Source organism: Hemitrygon akajei, chromosome 27 (genome assembly GCF_048418815.1).
Source record: "Hemitrygon akajei chromosome 27, sHemAka1.3, whole genome shotgun sequence".
Classification (NCBI taxonomy): domain Eukaryota; kingdom Metazoa; phylum Chordata; class Chondrichthyes; order Myliobatiformes; family Dasyatidae; genus Hemitrygon; species Hemitrygon akajei.
Genome location: NC_133150.1, coordinates 46,297,879 through 46,316,880, shown reverse-complemented (window position 1 = coordinate 46,316,880; position 19,002 = coordinate 46,297,879). Strand labels below are relative to the sequence as shown.

The window sequence follows — 19,002 nt, the reverse complement described above, 5'->3', positions numbered from 1 at the left end:
TCCCATACCTCATTACTTACTGAATGAGCCTTGTATGGTGAGCCTTATCAAATGCCTTACTGAAGTCCATATACACTACATCCACTGCCCTACCTTCATCTATGTGTTTTGTTACATCCTCAAAAAATTCAATCAGGTTCATAAGGCACAACCTGCCTTTGACAAAGCCAGGTCGTAATACTCACTGGTCTATATTTCTTGGGTTACCTCTACTCCCTTTCTTGAACAAGGGAACAAGTTTGCAACCTTCCAATCTCCCCAGTACTCCTCCAGTCCCCATTGATGATGCAAAGATCTTCACCAGAGGCTCCGCACTCTCTTCTCTCACTTCCCGCAGTAGCCTGGGGTATAACTTGTTCAGTTATAGCAACTTATCCAACGTAATACCTTTCAAAAGCTCCAGCACATCCTCTTTCTTAATGTCTATACACTCAAGTCTTTCAGTTGGCTTTAAGTCATCCCCACAGTTGCCAAGGTCCATTTCACTGGTGAATACTGAAGCCAAGTATTCATGAAGCGCCTCCAGTACCTCCTCCGGCTCCATGCACATGTTTCCACTCTCACTCCTGATTGGTCCTCTTCCCTTGGCTCATCCTCTTATTCTTCACTTACTTGTAGAATGCCTTGGGGGTTTCCTTAATCCTGTTCACCAAGACCTTTTCATGGCTCTTGCACTGCACTTTCTCCGTATCTTAACACGTTATTCCATGGCCTCCTCTTGTGTCAAGATGAGGCCACCCTCAAGATGGAGGAGCATCACCTTATATTCCGTTTGGTTAGCCTCCAACCTGATGACAAGAATATCAATTTCTCCTTCTGGTAAAAAAAATCCCTCCCCTCTCTCCTCTTCTTCTATTCCCACATTGCCTCTTACCTCTTCCCACCTGCCTATCACCTCCCCCTGGTGCCCTCCTGCTTCCCTTTCTCCTGTGGTCCACTCTCCTCTCCTATCAGATTCCTTCTTCTCCAGCCCTTTATTTTTCCTACCCACCTGGCTTCAGCTATCACCTTCTAGCAATCCTCCTTCCCCTCCCTCACCTATTTACTCTGTTGTCTTCCCACTTGCCTTCCAGTCCTGAAGAAGGATCTCAACCCAAAACATCGACTGTTTATTCATTCCCACAGATGCTGCCTGACCTGTTAAGATCCTCCAGCATTTTGGGTGTGTTGCTTGGAATTCCAGTATCTGTTGATTTTCTCTTGTTTATTGCTTTTGTTATTGTTTTCCCTTCATCGTCCAGATCATTATGTGCCGTGATATATGACGTGGTCGATCATGGTCTCATGACCATGATTGTTCTTGGTAAATTCTTCTACAAAAGTGGTTTGCCATTGCCTTCTTCTGGGCAGTGTCTTTACAAGACGAGTGATCCCAGTCATTATCAATACTCTTCAGAGATTGTCTGTCTGCTGTCAGAGGTCGCAGAACCAGGACTTGTGATATGCACCAGCTACTCATACGACCATTCACCAACTTCACGTCACCCTGATCGGGGGGTGGGGGGCTAAGCAGGTGCTACACCTTGCCCAAGGCTGACCTGCAGGCTAGAGGAGGGAAGAAGCGCCTTTCACAACCTTTGGTAGAAACTTACTGTATCTCCACCCCACCACGCATCGTCCTCACTCAATATCCATTTCCCTTTGTACTACCTTGATATCCTTTGTATGGAATGATCTGTCTGGAAGGCACACTGCACTAAGTATTTCACTGTATCTCAGTACACGCATACAACCTTCAGGCTCCTGAACCAGCATGGATAGCTATTGAACCTGTTGAACTCAACACAACTCTGAACTGATTCCACAACCTACAGACTCACGATCAAGGACTCCATTACTCAAGAGTCTACAACTGATGTTCTCAAAGCTATTTATAGTTTATGTGCACAGAGGCTGCTGCTATCAGGAAGAAGGAACAGGAGCCTCAGGACTCACTTCAACAGGTTCAGGAACAGTTCTTATGCTCAGCCACCTGGCTCTTCAACCAAACTTCACTCAACTTCACTTGCCCCATCATTGAAATGTTCCACAACCTGTGGACTCTTCATCTCACGTTCTCGTTATTTATTTATTTATTTATTTATTTATTTATCTATCTATCTATCTATCTATCTATCTATCTATTTATTTATTTATTTATTTATTTATTTATTTATTAATTATTACTATTTCTTTCTTTCGGTATTTGCACAATTTGTTGTTTTTTACTCACCAGTTGAAACCCAAGTTAGTGTGGTCTTTCACTGATTCTGTGATGGTTATTATTCTACAGTTTAATGAATATGCCTACAAGGCAATAAATCTAAGGGCTGTGTGCAGTAACATATATGTACTTTGATAATAAATTTATTTCAACCTTTGAAATTTTACTTTGTGACTTTGAACTGTTGGCGTTTCGCGTCTAAACCTTGCATGAGGACACAAGGATAGCAAAGACCATTCTTCTTGCTGCTGCCATCAGGAAGGAGTTCCAAGAGCCCCAGGAGTCACAGCACCAGGTCAGGACCAGTTATCACCCCTCCAACCATCAGACTCATGAACCAGAGGGGATAACTTCACTCAAACTCACTTGCCCCCATCACTGAATTGTTCCTTCAACCTATGGATTTACTTTTAAGGACTTTTCATCTCATGTTCTCAGTATTTATTGCTTATTTATTATTATTTTTTTTTCTTTCTTCTCTTATTTGCACAGTATGTTGCTTTTTGCTCACTGGTTGTCCACCCTGTTGGTGCGGTTTTTCATTGACTCTACTGAGGCTATTGGATTTCTTGTGTATGCCTGCAAGAAATGAATCACAAGGTAGGAGATAATAAATTTACTTTGATTTTGACATGACAATAATAAAAAAAACTCCAAATTGGTTAGAATTTAGGGGGAATAATTGTGACTGGAGTTAGTAGGTGCTTGGTGGACAGCAGGCTTAGTTGGGCTGAATGGCCTGTTTCTGCTCTGTATAACTCTGTGCCTATATATTGATTAAGTCAAATGCTGGCAGAACCCACTGTACAAAAGCCAACATAAGTTCCTTCAAGAAAATTCCCAAGAGCCAAGACAATTAAAATTTGAGGAAAGGATTTCGCTTTTGTCCTCTCCTTCATTTGGAGAAATGCCAAATAATTTGATAAGTTTGGTGGAAGTAAAACCTTATAGGTGAAGATCTCACGAGGAAGTCTGCATGCCATTTAGGATGAAGCTGTATTCCCAGCTGGAATTAAACTGCTCCCCTGAAAAATAAGGAGAATTAGTCCCTTAATGAAGTTTGAAAGGCCACTTCAATTTTCTCTTAATCGGCCCCTGCAGAATTCTTCACCCAGATCTTTTGGGGGCATTTGGGAATGAAATGAAGTATAAACATCGGAAAGAATGCAGGGAATGGAGTGATGAAAGCATGGTTTATTTCTCTGAGGTAACGTTATTAAATCAGAGAGTCAGCGTATGAGGATTTTGGGGGTGTGGATTCAAGGAATTGGCTGGGAGATAAAGGATGCATTGTTGTTCTGATGGAGACTGAGGGACTAGAATCATACTGAAATATAACAAAAACATACTGCACTATCAGTCGAGGGTGCAGATAGAAGACGGACTGTTTCAGGAAGACTGGTAAGCTCACAATTTTCTACAAGTTTAACATTGCACTTAAATAGATTGCAATATTATGATAGATATTCAAGGAATGTATTGAGAAAACAGAGAATTCTGGAACCATTTATTTTAGTAAAAAAGACATTTTTATTTGTGTGAGTATTTTTCTTTAGCAAAGCTTTGAAAAAATGCTTAAACATGAGAAAGTTTTTCTCCCTGAAGTTTAACTTATATTGCAGTGTTTGGCATTAAGTGTTACTAACCAAATAAAATTAAGTGGTGGTTTACTGACAGAACAGTTTGCTGTAATTAGTTGCCAACGAGTTTGCTGTTTGCGTTAAGCAGGGGTGCTGCAAATATATCTCTCTCTGTTCTAACAGGAATAACTTACGAAGAAACAAATAACTTGGTCAGTTTTTCTATATTACGTGAAACTTCATTCACTTGGTCAGATTTGTGTACTGAAAGGGACTTCATAGCTCAACCAGCTAATACTTTAATTTCACTTTTGGGAAGTTCTTCCAGTGTTTTGATGTTTAGTGTCTTCCTGTTTACATTTTGATACCAGTACTAAACTTAATTGAACTCTGAATATCCAGAAATAAAGGGGAACAAGTGGTGTTTTTCTCACAGAGCAGTTTGTTGTAATTTGTTGCCAATGGGTTTGTTGTTTCTGTTATGTAGAGGTGCTTCAAGAATATCTCTCTCCGTTCTTGCAGGATGATATAAAGATGAATCTCAAGATTGTATACTGTATACATACTTTAAAAAAACTGTACTTCGAACTTTGTGAACTTTGAACAAGTCATTGTTACACCGAACTCTGCTTATAAGCTCAACCATTGCGTCCTTTTGTTTGTTGTGACCCTCAGACTTTGGTTAAAACACTGGAAACTTTCTCATCCATTCCAGAAAGGGTCACCGACGCACCTTCAAGTAGCAAAAATAAGGCACAATAGCTGTTCCTAAAACTGTTTCCTAGTAAGCAGAGTGCACACTTGATGAGATAAATGTGACTCTCTCCAGGCGATGTAGAGACATTAGTTGGTACAGTCAAATTATAGAAGGGGGCTGTTCACCCCATCGTTTCTGGCAGCCAGAAATAGTTTTATTTGTATAACTTCCACTTCTCTGCTCTTAGTCTGGAGTTTTGTTGGGTTTGGCTGTTTGAGAGCGTTGTTTTAAAGTGGTGAGGGTGCCTGCCATCACTGTACTCTCTGTGTCGGGCACAGAGTCCCAGACACAAACCACTCTCTGACTTCTCCTCAGCACCCACCCCTCCCGTCTGATTCCCTAGAAGAATTTCTGAATCAGCGGGGGGTGGGAAAGGGGAAGGGTTAGAGTTGCACATGAAGCGGCACGGTTAACAATGCGCCTTGCAGCACCAGAGACCCAGGTCCAATTCCTGCTGCTGCCTATAAGGAGTTTGTACGTCCTGCCCATGACTGTACGGGTCTCCTCCGGGTGCTCAGGTTTCCTCCCACATTCCAAAGTTATACGGGATAGTAGGTTAATAGGACACGTGGGTGTAATCGGCCTGCCATCATGCTGTATCTTGAAGTAAGTAAGTAAGTGTAATCTTCTGCAAGCCGGGGTGGACTGTGTCCTGCTGTGTGATGTTACTGATGGTGACATTTCCCCATTGATAGTCATTCTGGAGACGTTACTTTTGTGGCATCTCAGTTCAGGGTACAGCTGATCCCTTTGACAATAAAGTGCCTGGTGTAAACGCAAGTGTGCCTGCAGATGCTGGAAATCCGGAACAACACGCACAAAATGATGGAGGAACTCAGCGGGTCAGGCAGCAGACAAGGAGGGGGGAAAATAGTCAACATTTCTGGCCGAGCAAAGGGCTGTAAAGGAAGGGGGCAGGAGTGGGGAGGGAGGGGAAGGAGTACAAGGTGCTAGTTCAAGTTCAGGTTTATTGTCACTCAGCCATACGTATGTATAGAGCAACACAAAGTATCATTCATCTGGGGCCAAGTTGCAAAAACAGTAAAGAGTATGCAGTTACACACACCACATATAGTTACAATAAAGCACATATGATCAGAAAATAATATTTACACAACTGCCTAACTGGCAAGGCCTGAAGATTGATGGGGCATGGGACATTGTCCTAAAGCCATGTTTCCGTAGGTATAAGCACGTAGCAGTTCCTCATCTCCCACTGGGTGATAGGAGCAGAGTTCAGTCATTCATCCCATCAAGTCAGCTCTGCCATTCCATCGTGGCTGATTTATTATCCCTCCCAACCTCACTCTCCCGACTTCTCCCTGTAGCCCTTGATGCCTGATTGAACCTATCAAACGTCACCTTAAATATACCCAGTGACATGATCTGCACCACTGCCTGTGACAATGAATTCCTCAAACTCATCACTCTTTAGCTAAAGAAATTCCTTCTCACCTCTATTCAAAATGGACATCCCTCAATTGCGAGGCTGTGCGCTCTGGCCTTGGACTCCTCCGCTGTAGGAAGCATCCTCTCCACGTCCACTCTCTCAAAGCCTTTCAGTTTTCGAGAGGTTTCAATGAGATCCCCCCTCATTCTTCTAAACTCCAGTGAGTACAGGCCAGAGCCATCAAATGCTCCTCATACGTTAACCCTTTCATTCTTGTGAACCTCCATTGGACCCTCTCCAAAGCCAGCATATCCTATCTTAGATAAGGGGCCCAAATCTGCTCACAATACTCCAAATACGGTCTTATAAAGCCTCGGCACCAAGTGTCAGCCGCAGGCGTAGGGAGCAAACACTGGGGGGCAGTACTGAGTGGGAGGGGGGCAGGCAGCTCACAGGGGATGGGCTTTTAACTTAGCATGGATTTCAATGTGCTTTCACACCGCTTCCTTGCCTCCTCCCCTGGGTGGCTGCAACAGGTGGTGTCACAGTACGAGGACCTGGAGGGTCTCGACTGAATTGCCTTTCCTTTTACTCGTTGCGATCGGGCTGAGTCCTCTGTGGCGTCAGCGGAGAACAGGCAGAGACTCTGAAACCCACCCCTCCCACTGCGGGGTGAAAGCTGTGGGTCACACCCGTCAAACTTCCCCGATGCTCACCTGGACCCGATTCACGTCAGAGAATGTCCGTAGTCATTGTGAATCATTGCATGGGACAAACAGAAGTTGGACAGGTACATTACCTCTAGGAGCACAGGGAAAGAGTGGGAGTATGGTACAGGTGAGCTGGATAGACTGGGAGTCAGTGCTCCCAGTCCAATGGCCTCACTCTGTGCTGTAGCAACCAGTGATTCTAACTGCACATGGGATGCAACGCGTGTCTACCACAGTCCTTGAGGTACAGGCACGTGGCAATGGCTCTGAGCTCAGAAACGCAGTGCTCCACATGTCCTGAAGAAGGATTTCCTGGCCAATGCGCTGTGATGCTGGGTCATTGTTCACAAAGTTGCTGAAGTTTCTGAAGTGGTTCTCCAAACAAAGATCAGAAACTGGCCAATCAACTTGAACCCTGCTGCCCAGGAGAGTCAAAGCCAAAGTATGTCCCCTGCCCTGGTGTTCCTGAAAAAATAGACATTTCAGAAGATCCATTCCAGTCCCAATATATCGACGCAATGATTAAAAAGGCATGAAAGCAGCTATACATCATTAGGAAATTGAGGAGATTTGGTAAGTCACCAGAGACTCCAGCAAATTTCTCAAGATGTACAGTGGAGAGCGTTCTGACTGGCTGCATCAGTCTGGTTTGGAGACTCCAATGTGCAGGATCAAAAGAAGCTGGAGGGTTGTAGACTCAGCCAGCTCTCTCTCTGGCACAATCCTCCCCACTATCGGGGACATCTTCAACAGGCAGTGTCCTTCATTAAGGTCCTTCACCATCTGGGATATGGCCACAAGATCTCCTCATTACTACCATCAACCGCCATAAGATGTAAGAGTAGAATTAGGCATGACAGTGGCTATACTTCATTAGGAATTTGCAGAGATTTGGTGTGGCACCAAAGACTCCAGAAAACTTCTACAGATTTATGGTCTGTGCCTCAAGAAGACAGCATCCACCATTAAAGTCCTTCACCATCTGGGATATGCCCACGTCTCATTACTATCATCAACAACCATGAAACGTAAGAGTAGGATTAGGCTACTTGGCCCATTGGGTATGCTCCACCATTCAATCCTGCCTGATTTATTTTCCCATTTTCCTTCCTTCTCCCCACAACCATTGATGTCATTAATAATCAATAGCCTAATAACCTCCAGTTTAAGTATATGCAGGAGGAGAGATATGAGCCTGAAGATAGCTACTGCCAGTTACACCGCTGGTATTTAGAGCAGCACTGAAGGTCCTCCATCTCTGTCTGTCCTTAGCCACCTTCTCTACTGTGCCCCAAGTGTGGTTCAGGGTCCTCATTTCTGTGCCTATGGAACAGCACAAAGTTGTCTTTGCTCTCCTGCGCTTTCTCCACCCTTCAGAGTGTCCAATGAAGTGCTGCCTTGATGATAGAGTTGGCCTCTCTTCTCATTACGTGTCCAATACATCTCCAATGTTTCCCCATGATGATGGTGGACATGTCCTCTTGGTGACGCTGAATGTGTAGGGTGTGGCTGGAGATCTTCCCTGGCCAGAAAATACGGAGGATCTTCTAAAGGTACTTGGTGTGAAATGACGACAACTTGGCAAGGTCATTCTCTGTCATGAACCAGCATTCTGGCCCTACAAGAGTGTGGACAGAACACAGATCTGGTACAGCTTCACTTTTGTGTGGACGCTGTACTTGGCTGATCCCCATACGTTGCACAGTCATGTTCAATCGCTTCCCTTTCCGCCTGACTCTCATCTGTTGATTGGTTGCCACTCCAGCAATGCCTTTCTTCAGAAATGACAGCCGCACCATTGGGATGCTGACCGTCATCCCTCCCTGAACATAAAACTATTTCACTAGTTGCTGCCTTTAGTCTGCCAGACCCTGTAGGACCCTTGAAGACTCACACTCAATGATTTGGGAACAACTCCTTCCCCTCTACCATCAGAATTCTGAACGGACATTGAACACCACCTTGCTTTTCCTCTTTTGCATGACTTACTTATGTTTTAACTTATAATAAAGTTTTTGTCTCTCACCATACTGCTGGCATAAAATAACAGATTTCATATTATATGTTAGGGATAATAAACCTTGTCTTAAATTTATTAATTTGCGGGATGTGGGCGTCACCCCTAAGCCTGCATTTATTGCCCATCCCTGCTTGCCCTTGAGTTGCCCAATTCTGTTGGAGAACAACCAGCTCAGGGGAGAATGAGTGAGAAAGTCTTGGTTGATTCTGGTGCAACTCCACGTTTGGCATCGTTCGGACCTTCACTGGAGCATGTCTTCCCTCAGTGCAGTGGTGCAAGGCTGAGTTTGGTTTATTTTCTCTGGATAGAGCATCCATTGTCCAGTCCAGGGCAGGACTCACAGCAGATGAGGGTGCACAAAGCAGCGTTGAGCTTTGGGCCAAAAGAATCAAAGATAGCAGCCTTCAGCAGACACTGGAGATCTGCAACATAAAACCTAAACTGCATAAAAACAGCAACAGACCTTCTCTAGAATTTTCTCTTTGAGCTTCAGTCCAAGTTTTTGGAGGTTAGTGCTGAGAAAAATGTGGATTGATGTACTTGCACAACTAGAACAATGAGCCAGTGGGTCTCCAGGCATTCCTTAAGTTCCACGCTAATGTCAAAACCATCCTGTGTGTTCCTCATGCCTTCCACTGCATCTCCATCAGTGTGTAACAGGAGGCAAGAGCTGAGACAGTGAAACATCTCAGAGCCAGATCCCACAGCACAGACTCATCTGCCAAATGCCTGCTATGATTTCTTTAAAAAAATAAAACTGCGCTTGAAATTGGACTGTTTTTATAAAGGAACTGAAAGAGAAATGCTTAATGAAAAGAGGAATGATTTATTCCAACACTGAAATCCAATAAAATTGGATTGCGTTTGCAGTGTATAAATGTGCAAGTTATTACTCATGTTACAGAGTCAGAATCAAAATCAGGTTTACTTTCCCTGAAAATATGTCTTGGAATTTGCTGTTTTGCGGCAGCAGTACAGAGCAAATCATAAAATAATCTCTGTAAATTAAATAAGAAATAAAACAAACAATTGAATATCACATACAAAGAGCTAAATAGCGAGGTGGTGTTCATGGGTTCATGGCCCACTCAGAAATCTGATGGTGGAGGGGAAGAAACTGCTTCTAAAATGTTGAGTTTGTGTCTTCAAGTTCAAGTTTAATTATCATTCAGCTCTACATCAAGATACGGCCAAATGAAAGAGTATCCCTGATTGTCGTCATGAGAAGAAGGCACGTCCTGGATAGAGAGAGTCCTTAATGCTGGATGCTGCCTTCTTGAGGCATCGCCTATTGAAAATGTTCGTAAGACCATAAGACATGGGAGCATAATTAAGCCATTTGGTCCATCAAGTCTGCTCTGTCATTCCATCATGTCTGATTTATTATCCCTCTCAACCTCATTCTCCTGCCTTCTCCCCATAACCTTTGAAGCCCCGACTGATCAAGAACCTCTGAACCTCTGTGGTAAGTGTACTCAATGCCTTGGCTGTTGGTGGCAATGAATTCCACAGATTCACTGCCTCTGGCTAAAGGTATTCCTCTTCAACTCTGTTCTAAATGGACGTCCCTCTATTCTTAGTCTGTGCCCTCTGGTCTTTGACTAATTCACTATGGAAAACATTCCCTCCACATCCACTCTATCTAGACTTTTCACTATTCAATAGATTTCAAGGAAATCCTCCCTCATTCTTCTTAAGACTCAGAAAGCCATCAAACGCTCCTCGTACGTTAACCCCTTCATTCCAGGAATCATTCTCGTGAACCTCCTCTAGAACTTTTCCTATGCCAGCACATCTTTCCTCACATAAGGGACCCAAAATACTCCAAGTGCTGTCTGACCAATGCCTTATAAAGCCCCATCATTACATCCTTGCCCTTACAGGCAGCAGGGGGAACTGATCCTGAGTCGTCTATACTGTGAAGCGTTGTGCTAACCACTATGCTATGTGCTGCCCAAACACTACCTCACTTCCTCTTTTTGCACTATTCACTTAATTATTGATTGATTGATTGTAACTTAGTGCTGAGCAGCACCTTATTTACTAATCAGACTGGTTTTATGTGATTGCCTATTTTTAATTCCTTCACTTCATTAATTATTGAAAAGTTGACACGCATTTTAATTTCTTCGTGTGATCAGGGAAATGTTTTGCTCAATGACGTGGACTTTGGTTTCTTGATCTCCTGATTAAATTATTCATGTCTTAATTTGGTTTCCAAAATCCGATTGGATTGAGAAGTAGAATGTTTGACATCTTTCTAAGAAACACCCCAAAGTATCTCTGTCCTTATTCAGAATCAGCATCCTTTATTAAGGTATTTTGGTATTGTATAAACTAGAGAGCTGCACAGAAAATATCCTTAATGATGTTCAAGTTCAAAGCTCACAGTACCTTTTATTATCAGGGTACCATATACAACCCTGAGATTCATTTTCTTGTGGGGACACTTCAACAAATTTATTGAATAATAACTATAACAGAATCCATCAAAGATCTCCCAACTGGGGTGTTCAAGCAGAAGACAACAAACTGCGCAAACAGGAAAATAGGAAGCAAAAATAATCAATAAATATAAAGAGATGAAGAGTCCTTGAAAGTTGAGTCCATTGGTTGTGGAATAGTTCAATGATGGCGCAAGTGAAGTTGAGTGAAGTTATCCCCTCTGGTTCAAGATCCTGATGGTTGAGGGATAATAACTGTCCCTGAAGCTGGTGGTGCGAATCCTGAGTATCTTGTACGTTCATCCTGATGGCAGAAACAAGAAGAGAGCATGCCCTAGGTGCTGGGGGTCTCTGACAGTGGAAGCTGCTTTCCTGCAACAGCATTTGATGCAGATGTACTCAATGGTTGGGAGGACTTAACCCGTGATGGACTGACCGTATCCATTACTTTTTGTAGGACTTTCCGTTCAAAGGCATTGGTGTTTCCATACCAGGCCATGATGCAGCCAGACAATCTATAGAATATTTTGCGAGAACAGGAGGGCTTGTGTTATAAGGAGAGGCTGGCAAGGTGTGGTTGTTTTCTCAGAGTGAATGAAACTGAGGGGTGACCTCATAGTGATTGATAAAATCCCGAGGACTTGGATAAGATGGAAAGCGATGATTAACCTACTAACCTACAAACCAAATCACCTCAGAACCTTTGGAATGTGGTAGAAAAGCAGAAGACCTGGAGGAAATTGTTTTGCTCATGGGGGGAATGTATAAACTCCTTACAAACAAGGATGGCAATTGAACCAGGGTTGATAATGCTGTAAAACGTTATGCCTGCTGCTAAGCTACCATTGCTGCCCACGTCCGAGTGTATGGGCAATACAGATCTGGGAAGGAGCAGGAGCTGTGAGGGGAATGAAGCAGACTTCTTCTTAATGGAATGGCTGACGACATGTTCAAAGGCACAAGAGGTCCTGCAGTTGCTGAAAATCTAGAGCGATACACACAATGTGCTCAGGCAGCATCTATGAACGGGAGTAAACAGTTGATGTTTCAGGCCAAAACCCTTCATCAGAAGTCAGGACATATTTGTGGGCGATCACAGTCTTTCCATAACCATGATCATTCTTGGCAAATTTTTCTACAGAAGTGGTTGGCCATTGCCTTCTTCTGGGCAGTGTCTTTACAAGACGGGTGACCCCAGCCATTATCAATACTCTTCAGAGATTGTCTGCCTGGCGTCAGTGGTCACATAACCAGGACTTGTGATCTGCACCAGCTGCTCGTACAACCATCCATCACCAGCTCCCATGGCTTCACATGACCCTGATTAGAGGGGGGGGGGGGGTGTGCACTTTGTCCATGGGTCACCTGTGGGCTAGCAGAGGGAAGGAGGGCCATACACCTCCCCAACCATGAAGACATGGACGATAGAACAGATCATCACTCCGGAGGAGAAATTGAAGGTCAGTGGATGAATCGTTAAGAGGAGATGTCAGAGGTAGGTTTTTCTACACAGAGTGGTAAGTGCCTGGCTCGCACTGCCTGGGATGGTGGTAGATGTTGATATCTTAGGGGATTTTTAGAGATTCTTAGATAGGCATATGGATATAAGAAAAATGGAAGGCTTCCTGTGTGGGAGGGAAGAGTTAAACTGATCTTGGAGTAAGTTCAGGTTAGCACAATATTGTGGGCCAAAAGGCCTGTACTGTGCTGTATTGTTCTATGTTCTATGGTTTTAAGTAACTGCATGCATTAATAACTAACCTACACAAATGTGTCATTTGGATGCTTTGCCATAATCCTGTGTGCCAGGGGTTCCTAACCTTTTTTATGCCATGGACCAATACCATTAACCATGCAGCTTAGGTTGGGAAGCCCTGCTCTATGCTTTTCAACCTACGCAGTTAAATAAGATTAAAAAGAAAAAGAAACTTCAGATAAGTTTTGCATGACAAACTGATATATTTATCCACACTGAACTTCAACATCACCACATTTGGTTGATGACTGCAATGGCATTTTAATGTCAGCTGCTCCAAAAATCTAGCAGCAAAAGATTTTCTAATTTTCTCCAACAATTCCGTGGTCTAATGTCCTAATTTAGAAATGGAAATGCTCTGTAAAGTATCTTGAAAATGAATGTCAGCTTATTTATAAAGGAAAATCTTTCAGCATCACTGTTTGGATACCACTTCGGGAAATTAATGTAATGACAGTTCTGGGCACTTGGGCAAAACTCTTTGTGTAATCAAAGCTGAGAAATGCAGACTAAAAATTTAGCATTGAGTTGGGAGAATTTCCTCTTTCTCGTAAGATGTTAATAATAATTATAATAATAACTTTATTGATATAGCTAGCACCTTTCACACATTAAGATGCAGACTCGAAGTGCATTACATAGATTGCAAAGATAAATCAATACAGTCATAAAAACAAGACAAAATTAAAAATAATAAATAAAGACAAACATTACATAGAATAAAATGTAATTGAATATACTAAATTATATAATTATAATCAACAGGCATTAAGAAATCTTGTAAGTAAGCCAAATTAAAAATTAGGTTTTTAGAAGTGTTTTGAAACTTTCCACAATAATTGCCTGAGTCACAGTCGGTGGAATATTCCAGATTTTTGGAACAGAAGAGCAAAAGGCTGCACCACAAATTCTTATATGCTTGGCTCTAGGAACACTAAGCAAACCAGTATTTGCAGATCTAAGATTACGATTAGGGGTGTAAGAGGATAGACACAAAAATATACAGAGGAGCGAGATTACTCAGAGGCTTATGTAGAACTAAGATTATTTTTAAATTGATCCAATTTTCTTTCTTTGCAACACACACAAGATGCTGGAGGAACTCACCAGGTCAGGAGCATCTATGGCAAAGAGTAAACAGTCGATGTTTCAGGACAAGACCCTTCTTCAGGATTCTTTTCAGTCTCGAGTCTTGTTGCTGCAGTTTGAACAGGTTGCTTTAAGCTTCCTATATTTTCTTGTGATAGCAAAGGACATCCGAGTTAATTCCAGCTCTCAGAGCAATCCTGTCATTTCCATTCCCACATTCAAGTTGTTTGCAGAAGCTGAGAGGAGATCTGATGGAGGTTTGTAAGATTATGAGAGGCAGAGATTGACAGCCAGTATCTTTTCCCCATGGTTAAAATGTCTAATACACATAAATTGAGAGGTGCAAAGTTCAAAGGAGATCAACGAGGCAAGTTTTCTTTTATATAGAGACTGGTGTGTGCCTGAAATGCACTGCATGTGATGGTGATTGTAGTGGTAGTTAATAGTGTTATTCCTAAGCCACTCAGTTAGCCCCTCCCACATGGGAGTCTGCCGTCCATACAGATCACATTCGTGTATTGAGATATCCATCAATATCATTATGTGCCTTGTCATACGACCTGGATGATCATGGTCTTTCCATCACCATGATTGTTCTTGGCAAATTTTTTCTACAGAAGTGGTTTGCCATTGCCTTCTTCTGGGCAGTGTCTTTACAAGACGGGTGACCCCAGCTGTTATCAATACTCTTCAGAGATTGTCTGCCTGGAGTCAGTGGTCGCATAACCAGGACTTGTGATCTGCACTGGCTGCTCATACGACCATCCACTACCTGCTCCCATGGCTTCACATGACCCTGATTGGGGGCTAAGCAGGTGCTACAACTTGCCCAAGGGTGACCTGCAGGGTAGCAGAGGGAAGAAGTGCCTTACACCTCCTTTGGTAGAGATGTATCTCCACCCTACCACCTAACTGAGTTAGTACAAAGGGAAAACAATAATAGAATGCAGAATGAAGTGTTACAGTCACAGAGAAAGTGCAGTGTAGGCAGACAATAAGGTGCAAGGTCATGACAAGGTAGAATGAGAGATCAGGAGTTCACTTTTATTGTTTATAAAGTCTTTTAATAGTCTGAAAGCAGTAGGATAGAAGCTGTCCTTGACCCTGGCATTCTCAGGCTTCTGTTTGTTCTGCCCAGTGAGAGGGGGGAGAAAAGAGAATATCAGAGGTGGGAGAAATCCTTCACTGTAAACACAAGAGACCCTGCAGGTGCTGTAAGTCTTGAGCCCTGATGACCACAGACTGAGCATGAAAACTTCACACAGTCAGCACCCGTGCTCAGGACTGAACCTGGGTTACTGAGTTGTGAGTCACAGAATCATAGAAAAGTACAGGACAGAAACAGGCCCTTCAGCCCATCTAGTCTGTGCCAACCCATTTAAACTGCCTACTCCCATTGACCTGCACCTGGACCATAGCCTTCTATACCCCTGCTTTCCCTGTGCCTATCCAAAACTTCTCTTAAATATTGTTTTTGAGGTTGCAATCTCCATTTGCGCTGGCAGCTCATTTCACATTCTCACAGACAGACAGACATACTTTATTGATCCCGAGGGAAATTGGGTTTCGTTACAGTCGCATCAACCAAGCAATATAAAACCATAAAGAAATATAGCAATATAAAACCATAAATAATTAAAGGATGATAAGTTAGTTATTCCAAGTGGAAATAAGTCCAGGACCAGTCTATTGGCACCACCCTCTGAGTGAAAATGTTTCTCCTCATGTTCCACTTAAATGTTTCACCTTTCACCCTTAACGTAGTTGTCGTCTCACCCAGCCTGCTTGAATTTACCCTGTCTATACCCCTCAGAATTTTGTATACCTCCATCAAATCTCCTCTCAATCTTCTACGTTCCAAGGAATAAAGTCCTCACCTATTCAATCTTTCCTTATAACTCAGGTTCTCCAGAGCTGGCAACATCCTTGTAAATTTTCTCTGTACTCTTTCAACCTTATTTACATCTTTCCTGAGGGTAGGTGACCAAATCTGCACTCAATACTCCAAATTAGTCCTCACCGATGTCTTCCACAACTTCAACATAACATCCTAACTCCTGTACTCAATATATTGATCTATGAAGGCTAAAGTGCCAAACGCTTTCTTTATGACCCTATCTACCTGTGATGCCACTTTCAATGAATGATGGACATGTATTTCCAGATCCCTTTGTTCTAGCTCACTCCTCAGTGCCCGACCCTGGTTGGTCCTACCGAAGTGCAATACCTCACACCTGTCCGCATTCAATTCCGTCTGCCATTTTTCAGCTCCTTTTTCCAGCTGATCCCAATCTCACTGCAAGCCATGACAGTCTTCCTCGCTGTCCACTACATCCTGATGTCATCCGCAAATTTGCTGATCCAGCTAGCTGCTGAGGAAACTCAGAGTTTTGCCGCACAATCGCAAACGCAAGTGCAGCTGTAACAATGAATTGCAACAAGCCTTGTAATTTTCTAGAACAATTTGAGAACTTTAACGCACTCTGTAATTTGTAATGCTCTGTATGAAAACAGTTATGTTCTCCAGGGAACATGACCACAAAGTTACACAAAGTACAATCCCACAAGCAGAAATCAAATGATGTGCAACACCAATTCTAGGCATCGGTGGAGAGGAAGACGTTGCGATGAGTACAGCAATAAAACACAGTGAAAGATGTTATACACCAATTGTTAAGGCTTAGTGCCAAATGGTGTTCGATCTCCTTCCCAGAACTTGCTTCAGTTTGAGTAACTATCCACCTGGGAAGGTTTACTGGAAAGGAAACAACAAACTTATTGTGGAGTTGGCCATAGCGGGCACACACCACTAACAGGTTGAAAGTTTGCATGATCCCTCCATAAACATGTGGACTGACATCATACTGACAGGAAAATAAATCCCAGCTGTGCAGATGCTCTTTAGAGCCAAGTATGACTTAATGGGTCACACTTCAGCCTCTGAGCAGACAGGTTCTTTGTCCGTCGTGTAACTGGGTGTGCACTCCAGTGTCCAAAGCAGAGATGCCGGCTTCCAGATTAGACATTAGTCAAGTCAAGTCAAGTCACTTTTTATTGTCATTTCAACCATAACTGCTGATACAGTACACAGTAAACATGAGACGTTTTTTCAGAACCATGGTGTTACATGACACAGTACAAAAACCAGACTGAACTATGTAAAAAACAACACAGAAAAAACTACACTAGACTACAAACCTACCCAGGACTGCATAAACTGCACAAAACAGTGCAGGCATTACTATAAATAATAAACAGGACAATAAGGCAGTAAGGTGTCAGTCCAGGCTCTGGTGAGGGTGTGGATGTGAAAGGCAACATGGTCCACCTTTTGGAAGAAAATTCCCTTTAAATCTTCTCTTAAAAAAAAGATCCCTGAGAGGAATTATCTGCTTCCTTCCTTTCCAGTCCTGATGAAGGGTCTCAGTCCAAAACATCGGTTCTTTATTCTTTTCCATTGATGCTGCCTGACCAGTTGAGTTCCTCCAGCATTTTGTGTGTATTCATTATCAACATCATTACATGCTGTGTCCTGTGACCTGAGTGATCGTCGTCTATGACCATGACCTTTTGTGGAAAATATTTCTACTGAAGTGGTTTGCCATTGCCTTCTTCTGGGCAGAGTCTATAAGACGGGTGATCCCAGCCATTATCAATACCCTTCAGAGATTGTCTGCCTGGTGTCAGTGGTCACATAGCCAGGACTTGTGATGTGCACCAGCTGCTCCCATGGCTTCACGTGACCCTGATCAGGGGGCTAAGCAGCTGCTACACTTCCCCCTGCAGGCTAGTGGAGGGAAGGAGCACCTTGCTCCTCCTTCGGTATCCCCCCCCCCCCCCACCCGCACCATCTCACTAGTTCATTACCACTTGAGGGGAGATTGTGGCCGCTCTGATCCGCCCCTTGTGATCTCCTCAGGGTTTCTGGTGCTGTAATAAGAATAGTGTTACGACACACACCCATCCACACCAGCTCCTGGGGTTTCGACGCTCTAGCTCTCTGGAGCATGGATATCTGGCACAGCCTCTTTAAGGATTCGGGACCTTCCCGCTAATTGGCAATTACGTTTTGGGCGCCAATAATTGAGTACTTAAAGAGCACCTGAATGGAGGTTCGAGGCTCAATCATAAACCCTACTAGTGATTTTGCCTAACATTTGTTTAATGCTCAGTTCTCGATCCAGTTTGATACTGTGTCTCGATCCTTGCTTGCGATACCCCAGCACTTGGGTCCAAACCATTCTCGTCAACGACTCTTGTCTCAAATAGAGGAGAGGGACAGGCCCTTCGGTGCACAAAAGCCAACGTAACGTAATTCCTCCTGCCTGCACGAGGCCTATATCCCTCCATCCCCTGCTTGTTTGAGCGCCTGTTGTATTTTGTTTTTGCACCAGCTTCAATCACACCCACCTCTCCATGGCAGCATATCTAACAAACTCACCCCTCCCCGTATAACAAAAACTTGCCTCTTAAGCCTCCTCTCACCTTAGAGCTATGCCCTGTAATATTTGATATTTGCTCCCGGGAAAAAGTCTCTGATTATCTACTCGATCTACGCCTGCCAGTCTTTTATAAACTTCGACCAGCTCTCCCCTCAGCCTCAGAGAAAATAACCCAAACTGTTTGTGTCAGTGGGAACTGAAGACTCTTCTCTCATCTCCATAGATGCTGCCTGACCTGCTGAGTTTCTCCTGCATTTTGTGTGAGTTGCTTTTCCTTTAACAGACTAACCAAAACTATAGCAACTCACACAAAATGCTGTAGAAACCCAGCAGGTCGGGCAGCAGCTACGAAAATTAATAACCAGTCAATGCTTTGGGCCAAGACCCTTCATCAGGATTGGAAAGAAAGGGGGAAGACACCAGAATAGTAAGATGGGGGTAGGGGAAGGTGGACAGCAAGAAGCTGAGAGGTGAAGCCTGATGGATCGGAGAAGAAGGAATCTGATTGGAGAAGAGAGTGGACCATGGGAGAAAGGGAAGGAGGAGGGGCACCGGGGGAGCTGATAGGCGGGTGAGCAGAGGTAAGAGGCCAGAATGGGGAATAGAAGAAG

The 19,002-nt window shown here is 43.4% G+C and overlaps 1 protein-coding gene across 1 annotated transcript in view; it reads left to right on the top strand.

Annotated features, from left to right (window-relative positions):
• The first annotated feature begins 3,468 nt into the window (after positions 1-3,468).
• Positions 3,469-19,002, top strand: part of prelp (proline/arginine-rich end leucine-rich repeat protein) — a 31,976-nt gene continuing 16,442 nt past the window's right edge. Inside the window, exon 1 of the mRNA XM_073030845.1 lies at positions 3,469-3,604. The gene's annotated coding sequence lies outside the window, so the exon portion shown is untranslated. The remainder of the gene's footprint in view (positions 3,605-19,002) is intronic.